Genomic DNA, 15,115 nt, shown 5'->3' with positions numbered 1-15,115 from the left:
GGAAGCCTGGGAGCTGGAGAGAGCAAGGCTGGAGGAGTGGGCCGCAGGATGGGCTGTGGCCATGCGTGGGGAGAAGTGGCCATGGCTGGCCATGGTCAAGCAGGGAGAGGGCTTGGGACAAGCCTACCCCAACCTGCTCTTCCTGCCAGAGGGTCCCAGGAGCTGAGCACAAAGGAAGCCGTCTTTGTTCATCCAGAGAGTGAATCTGAAAGAGGAAAAGACATTATCCAACACAGTCAGGTGTGTGTGTGTGTGTGTGAGTGTGTGTGTGTGTGTGTGTGAGTGTGTGTGTGTGTGTGTTTATGTATAAATACCAGACTCACTCAAAGCGGGCTCCTTCCAGCACCTCCCCTGGGGAGTCCAATGCAGGTTACACACCTTAACCTGATTATCTGGATTTGGAAGATAAGGTAAATAGCTCAGGTAGTCGCCTGCATCGGGACAGAAGGTCAGACCGACATTCATCATATGACTTCCACCTTCTCCTCGTGTGTGGACGGGGTTGCTGAGGGTGATCTAACCAGCCTGAAATCCAGTCTAGGCTCTCTAAAGGGAAGGGAGATGGGAAGTGAGTAGGTTTGACTTTTCATCTGCTTCTTGGGAAGGGCCAAGTTAAATGCCAGTGAACAGGCCATCTGTCATTCCCGAGTCCCCTGCTCATGGCTTAGAAGTCCTCCCTGTGGGGCTCCACTTTGGCCTCGGGACTGATGACATTCTGGGGAGAGATCTGCTCTTCTGAGAGGACTGGACGCTCCTCCAGGTGAAAGCTCTCAGGTATTGGGGAGATCCAGTGCCTCCCTGGTCCTCGAGTTGGAGACCGTGTCCTCAGCGTGCATTTAGCATCTGCTTATCAGGACGAGCTAAGCCACTGTGAGCACATCCACGGCAGGAGGGAAGTGGCTGTTCAGATTTTCCAGGGGAGTGACAGCAAGTACAAAGTGTGTGGTGAGTGAGCTGGAAGTTGGCCCTTTTCACGGGCAGGAACCTGGCTTAGCAGAGAAAACAATTTCTGCATTTGAGGAGGTCTGGAGATGCTAATCTCAACCAATCCTACAATATAAAATCAAGGAGCTCCTTCTCCATCACCTGGGAAGAGCTGGAGCTGTGGAGCCAGCCACTCACAGATGCTATGCATTCTGGCAACCCCAGGAATCATCTGTATCACTAATCGACCACCCTATGTTACGTGTCATTTCTTTGTAACTACATTTTTCTTCTAACAACCTTGAGGTAAGACTGTCCTTTATTTTAGTTCTTCCTTGGATCCCAAGAAATGGCACAGAGACGGCAAAGGAAAGGGCAGGAGCTGGGCATGACTCTAACACATCTTGGACCCGTTGGGAAGGAAGGACGGTGGTGTTTAAAAGGTATGTCTCTCAAAATATTCTCAAATGGAAGTCTGCTTCTACTCATCGTGCCAGTGTAGTCTTTTTAAGATGTAGGCGTTCTCTTTGTTTTGTCATTTATCTTTGCTTCGTTACTTCAGTTGAAATGAAGCCCACGTTGTCAGCCATCATGTCCCCCAAGGCTGGGACAGTCTGTGTGTTCCCTGCATTCCCACATCACTCACTACCTCTTCCTCCCTACCGCCACCCTGTGTGCCTCTGGGGATTGGCGCCAGCCCCAGCCTCTGCCTCCATGGCTCCCAGGTACTCAGGGTCCTCGGGTCCTTGTGTCGAATGTAACAGCAGCAGGGTATTTGCACGTAGCCCATGCACTCCTCCCCGGACACCCGGAGTCATCTCAGACTGACTCACATATCCTCCTGTGGTGCAAATGTAATGTCACCAGCTCCTACACTTCACCGTGCGGGGACCGCCGTGGGAAGAGCCCTGTATGCGTTCAGTGCAGACACGAAATTCTTTTTCCAAATATTTTCAATCCCCGGTTTGCAGAGTCTGTGGACCACAGTCAGGTGGCCTGTGCACTCTGGGCACAACGTGGCCATCTCCTCATGGCTCCTGGGTCCTGTCATCTGCCCTGGCCTTGGGGTCTTCAAGATTTCTGTCCTATCTGAGGAGCTCTTCCTTCATCTCTCCTTTTGCCTCCTGTCACCTGAGCCTTCAGGCGAGTGCACCCTGTCACCTGTGCAGAGAGGCCATGCTGGGAGACCGTGGTGAATCCAGCCTCCACCCCAGTCAGCCCTGGTCCTTGATCGGGATGTTTTCTTAGAGATGCAGTGTCATTTACTGAGATTTTCTTATTTGTTTAAATATATACCTACTGTCTGTCTCCCCTCAGGATGAGATCACTTTGAGGGAAAACATGTTGGTGACAACTTTGTTTCTAGTACACAGAGCAATACTGGGCCACAGAAAAACAAACAAATAAAAGCACAAAAACAAACATTTAATCATTTAATACCTTTAACGGGAGCCCTGCTTCCTGGATTCCTTTCTGGTTTTATCTACAACTTCAAGACAAACGTGACTGGGATTAATTTTTAATTTAAACTTTAGCTTGTCACTTAAAAATAATGGCATTTTTTTTTTTTTTTTTTTTTTTACTTTCTGAGAGTCACACTCTCCATCTGAGGCTTGAAATTCTTACATGCAGACTTACTTTATAGGCAAAAATTCTCTCTGTAGATGAATGTGCTGAATATCTGAGTGGCTGAGAGGCAGACTCTGACCATGTCGTTGAATGTTATCAAGTGCACCTTGAATGAGCACAGTGGCCGTTGTACTTAGCAGGGAGATGTGTCTGTGCATGAAGTGAAAGGACCTCAGTCGATGTTTATTTTCACCATGTTTGTATGAGATTCTCTCCACATGGGCTTGTTTTCATGGAGCTAAGGTGTCAGTCCTGTTGACGCTGCTGGGGGCACTGAACAGCTGCATTTCTATGATGATTTTGCCTTCAGTTTACCTTTCTGACTCTCATGTGCTTGAGTAGTAGGGATCAGTCATGGAAAGATGAGTTACTGTTTTGATTTTGAATAAATTTAGAGACTTTTTTTTTGACACTGCATTCTAGGGCCACCTTAGGAGGGAGTGGAGTAGCACCCCACCCCAGTTGACTTCCATGAAATGCATGTGCTTCTAATCATCACTCAGGTCAAGAGCCTTCCTCAGGCTTTTGCCCCTAAAGGTAGCCTTAGATCAGGGTGCCTTCTTTCCTTAACTTCATATAAGGGAATTAGTGGAGTGTGTTATCCTTGTATGACTATCCCTTGTTTGATATGGATCCATGTTTTTTGCAAATAGCATTCTTTATTCTTTTCTTTGATATATAATATTCCCTGGCACATTATCACAATCACTCTTTACCAAAGATGACACTGTTTTCATTGCAAATTGGGGGGTTGTATAAATGGTATGCAATCAAAGTTTTGTGTGTGTTCCTTAGAGTTCGTATATATCATTTGCATGGGTATGTGCCCATGGCTGGAATTGCTGGCTAGGTATGTGTTCAGATTTATTAAATACTACCATACTGTTATCAAAAATAATTGTATCATTGTATTATTCCCACCATCAGTATGTGAAAGTCTAATTTTCTCTGCATCCTTTTAATTTCTGTGCTTGTTTAGTAGTATCATTCTGGTGGATATTTAGAAATATCATCTTCTGACTTTAATTATTTTACTTTAGTGGCACATGATGATGAGCATCTTTTGACATATTTTTCAACCATTTGGAAGTTAGCAATAAATTATATTTATTAGCCACTTCCTCAGATTAGAAAAAGGCCTCCATTTCTCAAGATCCTTCAGAGCCATCAGCTGTGAAAGCTGCCTCGATGCCCTGGTGAATCTATAATCCCTCGAAGGTGCGGGCCAGCACCAGGAGAGGCCAATGCGTCACCTGACATCTAGGGCAAGGAGTAGCCCAACAGACAGTTGGACGATAGAGAGGAGGAGCAGGTTAAAAACTCACCTCAGAAATCCAGACTGGTCAAAGTGAAGAGGGACCCTGCTCCTCCCTAAGATTAGCACTACGAGAATTCAAAGGAGAGCAGGTGTCCCTACTGATGAGAGCAACCCTGGCCGGAGTCCTGGTGGGAGTGCTCCTGCAGAGGGGAGGAACGTGGTCCAGGACCCACACTCGGGGTGGTGTCCAGGTCTCTGTGTCCTGTCAGAGGATGCACCTCTCACCTGCATGGTGGCCAGCCACGAGGGGATCAGGCCCATGCATCAGTGCTGGGTGCCAGGACACTGGGGACCTGCGGGGAGACCGTGGGGGTCTGGGAAGGAAGGGGCACACACAAAGGGAAAATCGGCTACGAGTCAACACTTCCTGGTTTCCCTTACACCTGGGCTCTAAGTTCAGTGTTAAGAAATGTGAGTTCTTTTGTTAACCAATACCACAAATCCACTGTATAAACCTGTAAAAAACCAATGTCTCTTTATTAAGCAAATTCGCTTTTGCCTTTAAAATTAGGAATAATATTTCCACGTTTTTCATAATTCGCTTCAGATAATATAGGCTCGGATTTGCAAATTGATAAAAGCTATTACCAACAGAAGGTGTTTTTTGAGACAATTGAATGGTGTTCATTAAATGATGTTTCAGATTCTTTTTTGATTCAGTGAAATAAGAAATGAGAACTGTAACATGTTAATATTTTCATTAGGTGAACATTTAGATGGATTAAATAAAACTTTTCAAAATTCTTCTGCATTCAGAACAGAAGCTGTAGTCACACTTAGAAAACTTATTTTTGCCAACACTGAAGGTACCTGGTCGTGTTCATGAAGTCTCATGACCTTCAGGATCTCATCAGGAGTACGATTTGGTAGGTGAAAGCTCATAGCATATAAAATATTTTCATTAGATGTACATTTAGTTGCAAAATCTCTATTTAAAAGTAATTTATATTCAGAATATAAGCCAAAGTCATATTTATAAAACCTACTGCAATTTTAAAAATGTTCTAATTATTTAGTGGCAAATCTCATGACCTTTAGATAACCTATTGCATTTGATTTTATTTTTAGAGCTTTCAATTATCTTCGTGACACTCAGATACTTTAGAGGGAATTAATTCTTGGAGGAAGAGTCTCGTTTTCCTTGTGGGGGGCGGGCATGATTATGCCTTGCATCTCATGCATGGCGTCTCCATAGTCATTGGGGTAATAATGGACTATTTAAGCATTTCTGAATATAGAGAGAAAGCGCTGGTTTGATGGTCATTTATTTGGAGTGAGGAAAATGATCTTGTAATGTTAGTGATTATGTTAATTACTTCAGAGGGATGGATTTGACATATGAGTGAAGAAAATAAAACATTGCTAAAACACTCAACAGCATCTCTAAATGACTTTTTGTAGCGTAGGAAATGTAAGTTAATTGAAGGCATAGATGCTATTTTTAGATTAAAATTTGATTCACTTTTATATTACCTGCCTTTACCTTTATTATTTTCTGAGAGCCTCTTTTTTGAATTTTTGATATGAATATCTTATGTGCATGCAATTTTGTTAGTTTCCCTCTTTAAAACTTAAATAAATTGTTGCCCTTAATATTACCTAGATGAGGCAGGCACTTCAGTCCCTTGGAGAAAACACGGGCATCTCTAGGTCAGCCAGCTTCTATAATAGTTCTGGGAGCCCAAAGGCCGCATATAAATCAGCACATTTGAAAGCCTGTGGCAGGTCGGTGCACGAGGTGGGTAATGACCGAGGGAGAGGCGAACTGAATCTCAATTCAGGCTGCTAACAAACTGGAAAACCAACATAGCTAATTTAAACCAGGTCTGGCTGAGGAGAATAACCACTTGCTGCTACTCTTCTTAAAATTCAGGGTGCATCTTACTTAATTATTACTACCATTGCTCTGAATTAATTAAGCAACCGCAGCCTTGCTGGGTATTCTGAAATGCAGACAGAAATGTGTGCAGGGCCTGAGGTTGGCAATCTGCTTAAACGGCCAGGAAGATAAACACGTTCTAAGTGGTCTCAAGGAGTTCAAGCGTGTTTCCTCTCTACGCTGTGTATACTAGAACGGGTATGCATGCAAGTTTCCTGATAATTTCTAACTGACTTTCCTCTGCCTATTTTCTTTCTTGTCTCATGTAGAAATATTTCACCGTGTAAAAGTTCCCCGTGTGCCCTGTTGGCAATGTAGGTTTTCTTAATGAGGAAAAAGAGCATCAGGACCTATTCTCTCCTGCTGAAGATCCGTAGCTCCCTTCCACTCTCCTTCTTCCCTTAAGTGGACTTCTTAGTTCAGCCACATGATAGCACCCATCCTCCACCTCGCTGCTCTTGCACCTTGGACTGCCTGGTGAGTAGGTGTTGGCCATGAGCAGAACTGAGGGGGCGCCTCCTGCAAGACTGAGCCCCTCCCCGTCCCCTGTTGGGGGAATCCTCCAACACAAAGCCATCCACCCCAGCCAGCACGCCCCAGAGAAATACGCCCTAGCCTGGGCATTGGGATCGCTTAGTTAACGTCTCCTGCCCTTTAAATAACAGAGGCCCTCATGACAGGTATAATACTAGAAGTGAAATGACATTTTTTAAGAATTCTATAGCTTTCATTATTCTAATGGGAAAATATTAGTGCCTATAAATTTCTGCTAGCTACGCCTCTATCCTACTGGTGAGTTATTTTTAGGATGACAAGAAAAGCCAACCATCCTAAATTTGCCATCGCAACGTACCTCCGGATGTCAGCACTCAGCTTAGGTGCCCTCCTCCTCCTTCTCTGGAGGAATCCTTGTTCATCTGTGCTTTCCAGTCACTGCCCCCGACTCCTGCACAAACATCCCCAAGAAGCTCACACATTCTCTAGGGTCATTACAATTTGATATTTAATCATGATGATGTCCAAAGTATCTAACAACTAAGGCCATTAAAGTGTACGAAAGCTCAGATGTTTATCGCAACCCTGATAAATTTTTTCTGTATAATGATAGTGGTATTTTTTTCTTCTTAGGACATCAGAGACATCTTCTAAAAATGGCAACCTTAGGATGACTCCTCAAATATAAATTGTTTTTCTTTCTAGTTCTTTTATCCTATTAAAAATTCCTTTATCAACTCGTGCTCCCTTCCACACTGATAAACCAACCGATTTTTTTTTTTTAGGGAAATGATGTAATCATTTAATGATTATAATATTATGTATTTACAATATTACTCCCACAAAAAGAAATTAGACCTGCATTAATTTCTAAATATGCATTTAGCAGTGGAAAAGAAAAGACAACATAAAGAGGGTGAAATGCTTTCATTTTAAAGAGTCTATTTCATAACCTCAGACCTTTAGAATTGTAGAAGGTGTAATGATAAATTTCTTCCTTTTTTTTTTTTTTTATCCCCAACAAACAGAAATAATTAGACAATAGGTTCCGGAATCAGTACCTTCCAGTTACAGAGCTGGCATTCTTCAAAGATTTTAGAGATCACAGAAAATTCTTTTCCACACTTTCACATTAGTCTATAAAAATCTACCATTTTTCTGTAGACCTCTCACACTAGGTTAAAAAAGATTCAAATTTTTAGCATACATTCCGTTTAACTTGTTCACAATTTAGGTCGGAACAGGCTTGAGATTCTGGCATGCACCCAGGGCACACCCAAACCTATAGACTCGATTTCTTAAGATGGGTGAACCTGGGGATCTTTCCTCGGTGCCCATTGGATATAAAATGTTGCCTCCTAGCTTCTGGGCTCTCCTCTGCTCCCATGTAGCTCTCTCAAATAATGAAGAAATGCACGTTTTTTCCTCTGAGTTCATTTCTCTGTTGGGTTTATAAGTGTTTGAGTATAGTACTTGCTGCTGTTTATCCTTTTACCATCTTTAATAGAGTTTAGAGGCCAGTCTACAAATCCTGTGCTTCAAGAAGTTACACATGTGCACACACGTATGTACATGCATGTGCACACACACATGCCTAGGCATCTGTAGAATTCACTTGCAAGGGCTTGGGTCTCCTTGTCATCCAGCTCCTCGGAATCTTGCCTCTTGTGAGGGCTTCTCTGGTTGTCTTCCTCTATCATGGTCCAATGGCCATGGGCTCTCTAAGAGGAAGGTAACAAACCCTTTTGGTTTCTGCTACTTTTTGTAAAGATCTGACTACCATTTGCTGTCTTGTGAGACAAGGTTAGTAAGGGTTGACCTTTTACAACCTCCGGGAAAGGAAGAACAATCAAATAAGAGAGCAGAAAAGACCCTAGAGCTAGACCTTGGTTCCAAGCTCCCAAGAAAATGCTACGAGACCCCTGCACACCTTCAAGTGGCCTTGGACTTGGTAACAGGCAAGCACACATTTCCTCACCTGCTCCCTGCCATCTTTCTGAAGACTTGAGGGTTCCTCCCACCCCCCAGTCCTTCCTGGGAGCACAGTTTTTGAAAGGTTAATAAAATAGGTACTTGTCACTCCGTTTTTCTATATGCTTAACAAAACAGTGTTGAAATCTTGTTCCCAGGATGTGCTGTCCCCAACTGTGAACTGTTTGCTAATCTTGTTCCCAGAATGAGCTGTCCCCAACTGCCAAACTACAAAATGTAACTTCTCTCCCTGCCCTCTCCAAGAAAAGTATATAAGCTCTGCTTAAGCTGTTCTCAGGGCTCTATCTCTCTTTGCTCTAGTGAGCTCTGAGCCCCAGCATGCTGGTCCCCAAATAAACCCTTTTGCGGTTGCATGAGACGGTCTCTTGGTGGTCTCTTCCTCCGATGTTTCGCGGGTCCCTTATCATTAAATGAGAGAATTAATGATTCCCGTTATAGGCTGCCTTAGGACATCACGCTGTCCAACAGCGCATCCTCTTAGCCCGTCTAAACCAGAAGGTAACTAGACTCAGCCCTACAGTCACTTGGGAATCCAAGTCTGCAATTTAATCTGCATGGAAACTACGGCCCAGATAGGCTCCACTGTGGTGTCCACGCAGCTCCTGGACAGCAGGCACAGACCTGGCGTATGGCTTCTCACCATTGAGATCAGCGCTCCTCTCTTCCTGGGGTTTATGTAACATTTTAAACCCATGATGGCTTTTCTCTCATTGTTTGATATGTTTATTTCAATCAAAAATGTTTGAGGATTAAAAGCCTAGTATAAACCAGTCTAGTACAACCACATTTTGACCAAAAAAAAAAAAAAAAAAAAAACAATTTAAATCTATCCCATAACCTTTTGATATTCTGGTAGTTTTATTTCTCATTGCCATTTTCCCCATAGCTCCGTGGTTCCCATGCTGTGGTTTCCAAGTGGAATTTGGAATTTGGACAAGTCATAATCACTGAAGAATTTCTGAGGACCATGGCAAGCATCACCGAGATAAGCCTTAAGCAATTTCTAAGTATTGGTAGATTTCAGCTAATTTATCATCACAGTCAGTATTTGTAAAGCTAATTTTCTTATGAGATCAAGGTATAGAACTTTCTAGAATAATGGGGATGCTGTATCTACACACATAGGAAAAACACTTGGAGCCATCTTGAAAATGCCGTGTTCATCAGCCTGGAAGAGCACTGACTGGCCAGGGGACAGCAGAGGAAGCCGCCTGATTCCAAGAATTGCTAGGAGACAGAGAGAGAGAGAAAGAAAATGCACCAACTAGTAAATGCTCCATATTCCAAGTCTATTAATAAAAATTAAGTACTTAGGGTAGAGTCATGTTTCAAGTTGAACTAGACTAGGTCTCAATGTCAAACCATTGAAACATCTCACAAGCCTTTGAAAGCATTTGGATCTATCTGGCCATATACTCCCTGTGGCAAAATATGGGTCACAAAAACTAAGCATCTTTCATTTTAAAAATAGAAATATACTGATGCATGAATGTATTGCTTAAAATCTATCCGTCTGCAGGGCATTCTTTTTCTCATAATGGGGAATGGCAGAAGTAGGTGACGATCTTCTTTTGGTATGAAATGGAACGGAACAATCTTTTGCAATTACAATGCCGAGACTGTACCAGTCCTAGTGTGGGAAGTATAACAATTTGCATATTTTAATTTAGAGGTTAGGGACCCCTGTCAAAGTAACAGCTTGGACCAGGTCAGCAAGGAGAAATGGAGAAGAGAGAGAAAATTGAAAAGGCAGTTCCCCACAAAATGGAATTTGTCTCCTTGTCACTTAAGGTTGTCTTCTTGTCTTTCTGAGGGAGCAAGGTCAGTTTAAGAATGAAGGGAAAGTAGAGCATGGTGGATCACTAAGGACCAAGGATAATTTTTTTTAATAACAGTGGCAATTGCAATATATATTTATGAAGGGGGGAGGAAAAGGGTGCACACCACTTTCCAGTTAGGAGTCAGCAGGTGCCCTTTGAGTCTAAATATTGCAGACATGTACATGGCACATCTGAAGTTTGTCCTCAAAGACAAGCAGGTTACAAAGGAGATGAAGTACTTAATGAAATAATTTAGTGTGACACATTGATATTGAAGGCTGGAAGGCAGAAAAGGATTTGCAACAAAATTAAGGTATATCTCTCTTGAAACAGTTCCTGGTTCCTTTCTCTGGGGCTGATATGAGATTTTTCACACACACACACAAAAAAAATCCAATGTGAAGTTCAACATCTGCAACCACATGAAAAGTCTCATTGGAACATGGTCCAGGGGAAAGTCGAGTTACGAAATGTTTGTTTGGTTCTGTTTTTGGAGGGGTTTTAATCTCCTGAGTGTCATGTGTTTCCAGTTAGAATGTGCATTGGTGAAGGGAAAATCTAGGGCACAAGCGGAGAAGAAAATTGTGCCTGGGGAATGTTCATTTTAGATAGAGGCAACGGAGGACAGCCAGCACAGTGACCAAGACGTGACAGCAGCCAAGACTCCACTCCCAGGCTCTGGGGCGAGTCATGGTATCTGGGTATATGAAAACCCCCCCACTTGAGAAAGTGAAGATAAGTCCTTCATGCTCATGATCTCCTGTCACCATTTACATAAAAAGGAAAGAAAAACGTGGACCCCAGAAGCTATAATCTATGGTTGGCAGACTCATTTCTGTCCAGGCTCATTGCAGGGAGATGCACTTAGACGGCTTGCCTTCTCATCTGGTGGGAAGTTCTAGTGAAATTCGTAGAGAGGCAGACAGAGAGGACGGACCTTGTGCAAGTGACTCCCCTCCCCAGTCTGAAATTGAGTGCATTCTGTAAATCACCAGGTGGAGGTGCTCTTTTTGAAGTGCTCTATTCCACAAAGCTCAATTTGTTGGAGATGTGGTCTCCAAGGGATGGAACCTTTAAGACTGGGAGGTGCTTAGGTTGTTGAGGTGTGGGCTCAGAAGGGATCCAGGGACTCCAGTTACCCTTACCCTCTCTGGCTTTCTGTTGGGTGACATAACCTGTCACCCCCAAACAAGTGACTGCCAAGATAAGAAGAAGTCCTTCCCAGAGCCACGGTCAGCTGTTGCTTGGCCCATGCCCTTGAGTCTCCAAAACTATGAGCTGTATAAGCCTCTGTTCTCTATAAAGTTAGCCCGCCTCAGGTTTTTATTTATAGTCATGCAAAATTGATTGATACAGTAGAGAATCAAAATATTAGGGTTAGAGTACTTGATCTCTAGTGTATGAACTTAGATGAATCAATTAGTAACTCCGATTTTTAGCTTTCTGATCTTGAAGCAACACATTGCTCTGTCTACGTCACAGTTTTGGTGAAACTACGTACATGAATGTGCTATTTTACACTGTAAGCTGTGTTGTAAATTCAAGGTTTTCATTAATTGACAGAGGTAGATATATCTATTAGGTTTCTAGATTCTTGCAAACCCAGATGCTCAGTTTTGTTCTATAGACTAAATTTAAAACACTTAAAATTTCCTCTTTCCTTGCAATCAGACAAACAATGTAATCACCTGCTTCTACCTATTTACCTGCCCAGGTTTCCCTCTAGGACCAATGGTAAGTGTTTACATTCATCATCACGGTGAAGAGTGACTCTTCCTCCAGAAATGGTTCCCAATTTTCTATCACACTGACTCCTAAATTCCTGTGATTTTCTTCCCTTTGAAAAATAATTTCAAAATCTATCACAAAAAAAGTGTCTAATTAGGAGGTCATGTGAAACAGCTATTTTCTGGTCAGAAGTTGCCAAGTGGCAATTTGGGGGAGAAAGTTATAGAATATTCTTGGCAATGTCCAGTCTTTCCATTAGAAAAAGGACCACACCATACTTGCTATGGAATAATATCATATTTTCTTCAGAGAAATAACCCTTCCTCCTATGTTCTGGAGTTTCTCCAAAGACTTTAAAGCATTTATGCAGGTCCAGGTCGGTTTACCTAGAGTTATTAAAATTCACAAACTATCCATATGGCCTTAAAATGGAAACGGTTAGTATGCCAATCAACAGATATAGAAATGGTGATCCTAAAGCCTTAGTAAACCCTCCCAGTGAAAAACTCAGGCATCCAGAAATAGAATCTAAGCTGCTGACAAGGACTTTCCAAAATACTTCCTGTGTTCAGAATTAGCATTGTTAATGGCCTGGATGCATAAACACCCCTGTATCCTGCTCCTTTGCTGAATTCGTTTATCATCTCTATTTTGTTGTATGTGGAATGTTTAGCATTTCCTGCATATGAGATACAGGATCAGAGACAATTGTATTGAACTTTTGATTTCAGCTCCTAGAGGACAGCTGAGACAAGGCTAACAAGTTGGCCACTCTTCCTGTAAGAAACACTGTAGTCGTAGCTGACCAGTTAACTCATGAAGTTCATGTGCCACAGTATGGTGCACACACCCACACACATACTCGTGCACACACCTGCCCCCACAATCTTATTCAAGGTTTAATTTGTTTTGGTTTCTTAAACTAAACTATACTTGAGATTTTCATTTCAAGCCTTAACCTATAATTTTTTCCTAAATTTCATGCTCTGCCCCTTTCTGTACTAACTGTTCACCCCTGTCTACATCAAATAATGAAGAGCCAGACCATGGTAGAATGGATTTTTGACAGATTTTTTGTAATTTAGCTATTGTCACTTCCAGAAAGTCTGTTCATTAAGCTAACATGTATTGTGGACATAAATGGATTTGGAAGGTTTGGGAAGTCATTCAACCTTGACTGTAAAAAAAGAAATCTGATAATTTAAAGTTATTGCGGCAGAATTAAACTTGATATTGAAAATAATGAATATTTTAAACAAAGAAATCTTTCCAGTTGCATCTCGTTATCATGCGGGCAATGTGAGCAAGGTGTCCAGGTCTTTCTTGCCACCACACTCTGAGAAAAGACAGTGGAAAAGACGCTGGGTGTCCACAGCAATCGGCTTGTCCAAGCCCAGCTGCAGATGAGTCAAAGGCAGGTTGCCCCAAGTGTGGGCTCCGCAGGACTGGTGGCACACACTGGGTTCAGGCCAGCCAGCTGCGGAGAGGAAGCACCATCAGCAGCTTCGTCCTGCCCAGACGGGAAAGACGATATTCTGGCCACGTTGTTGGCAGCTGGCATGGCCTGGTTGGTCCTCTGCTACTTTTCCATTAGAGTGTGCATGGAAACAGGAAAGGAGATGCAGCTTCAGCAGCAGTGGAAACAGGAGACCTTGGTCCAGAGTGTGTCAGGCCAAGAGCCAGAGGCTGAGTGGTGACTGACACTATGGGATCCACCAGGTGGGTCTCCACCACACAGCTCCCAAGGCAGAGGTGCCCTTTCTGGTTTGAGGAGCTCCTCTTTATGAAACCCACCTGCTGCAGCCCTTCGCCCAGCCACATGTCAGTCCTTAATGCCTGTCTCCACCCCACCCTCCTCAGCAGAGAACCACCAAAGGGCCGCAGGGGGTGTGGGCACACTTCAGGTCCAGGCACTGGCCGATTCACTTCACCCTCTGAAGTTCTTTGCAGTGGAAGAAAGACAGGTCATCGGGTCACGCGCAGTGCCAGAGAGGTGGCTGGGGCTGTGCACACCCACACCGCAAAGGACGACTGGGTTCAGACAAGATGGACTGACACCCAGCAGAATAAGTCATTCTTTTCAAGGATGAGGGGATGCATTTTTTAAAAGTATCATAGTGACTCCACAACACCAGACACAGCACAGCAGCACTGGGAAAGGAAGGGAGAATTTATTTTGGAAATATTTCTAATTAAAGTAAAACTTGTAAATTACTCGGTTTATCTTATTCTCTAAAAGAGCACAGGAAAGCGAGGTCCCTACAACTCAATATGGTGTTGATTTAAATATCACAGTGACAAAAAGAAGCAATTGGCAGAAGAGAAAGTGGCAGGTGATTTCCAGGGTCAGAGAGGAAGAGGGCCTGGGAGTTGTGATTTGATGACACAGAGTTGCAGTTTTGCAAGATGAAAATGTTCTGGAGGTCAGTGTGCAATGTTACTGACATGTACACTCCCAAACAGCTAAGATGATAATTTTAGGCTATAAGATTATACAGCACGTACATATTTTACCCCAATTAAAACATATTTAAAATAAATATAATATTCAATGTAAAAAGTAAGATGAATTGGATGAGAGTGAGCTAGATAAGTCAGACATAAATAAAGCCAGACTGTGGGTTGGTGAATAAGAGCACATGGGTTTTGGATTTAAAAAACAAAAAAAGCTTAATTATGCTGGGCCTGGTGATGCATGTCTGGAATCCCAGTGACTCAGAGGCTGAGGCAGGAGGATCACAACAAGTTTGAGGCCAGCCTCAGCAACTTAGTAAGACCCTGTCTCAAAAAATAAGAAAAAAGGGCAGGGGATGTAACTCAGTGCTGGAGCACCTTTGGGTTCAATCCACAGAAGGAAGGAAGAAAGGAAGGGAGGGAGGGAGGGAGGGAGGGTGGGAAGGCCTAGTTACATATTTTATTTCTACTATTTTCCAATTCTTTTATTTTGGAAAAGTTATTTAATCTCCTAAAAATTTGTTGTCTTCACTTTAGAGAAGATAATAGTATATTATTCATAGCATTTCTGTAAAAACCATTGAGATAATGCATTCAAAATATTGAAATGATACTTGGCATAACTAAGTGCTTGATAAATATTAATGATTGCTAACGCATCAAAAACTAAAATGTGATCACAAAGTTAAAATCAATATTAGAAATAATAAAGAAATTCTTCAGCATTATGGAAAATTGAGATGTGAATAATGAATAAAAACGTAAGTGATTCTCTTAAATACAGGATAAAAGTAAAAACAATTAGAAAAAAAAGATGATAGATATGAATAACAGAGGAAAAAGTCTTCACATATACTTAATTGGTTGAAAAATAAA

The sequence above is a fragment of the Spermophilus citellus genome (assembly GCF_964194105.1).
Source record: "Spermophilus citellus genome assembly, chromosome: 5".
NCBI classification, from domain to species: domain Eukaryota; kingdom Metazoa; phylum Chordata; class Mammalia; order Rodentia; family Sciuridae; genus Spermophilus; species Spermophilus citellus.
This window is presented reverse-complemented; position numbering follows the sequence as displayed.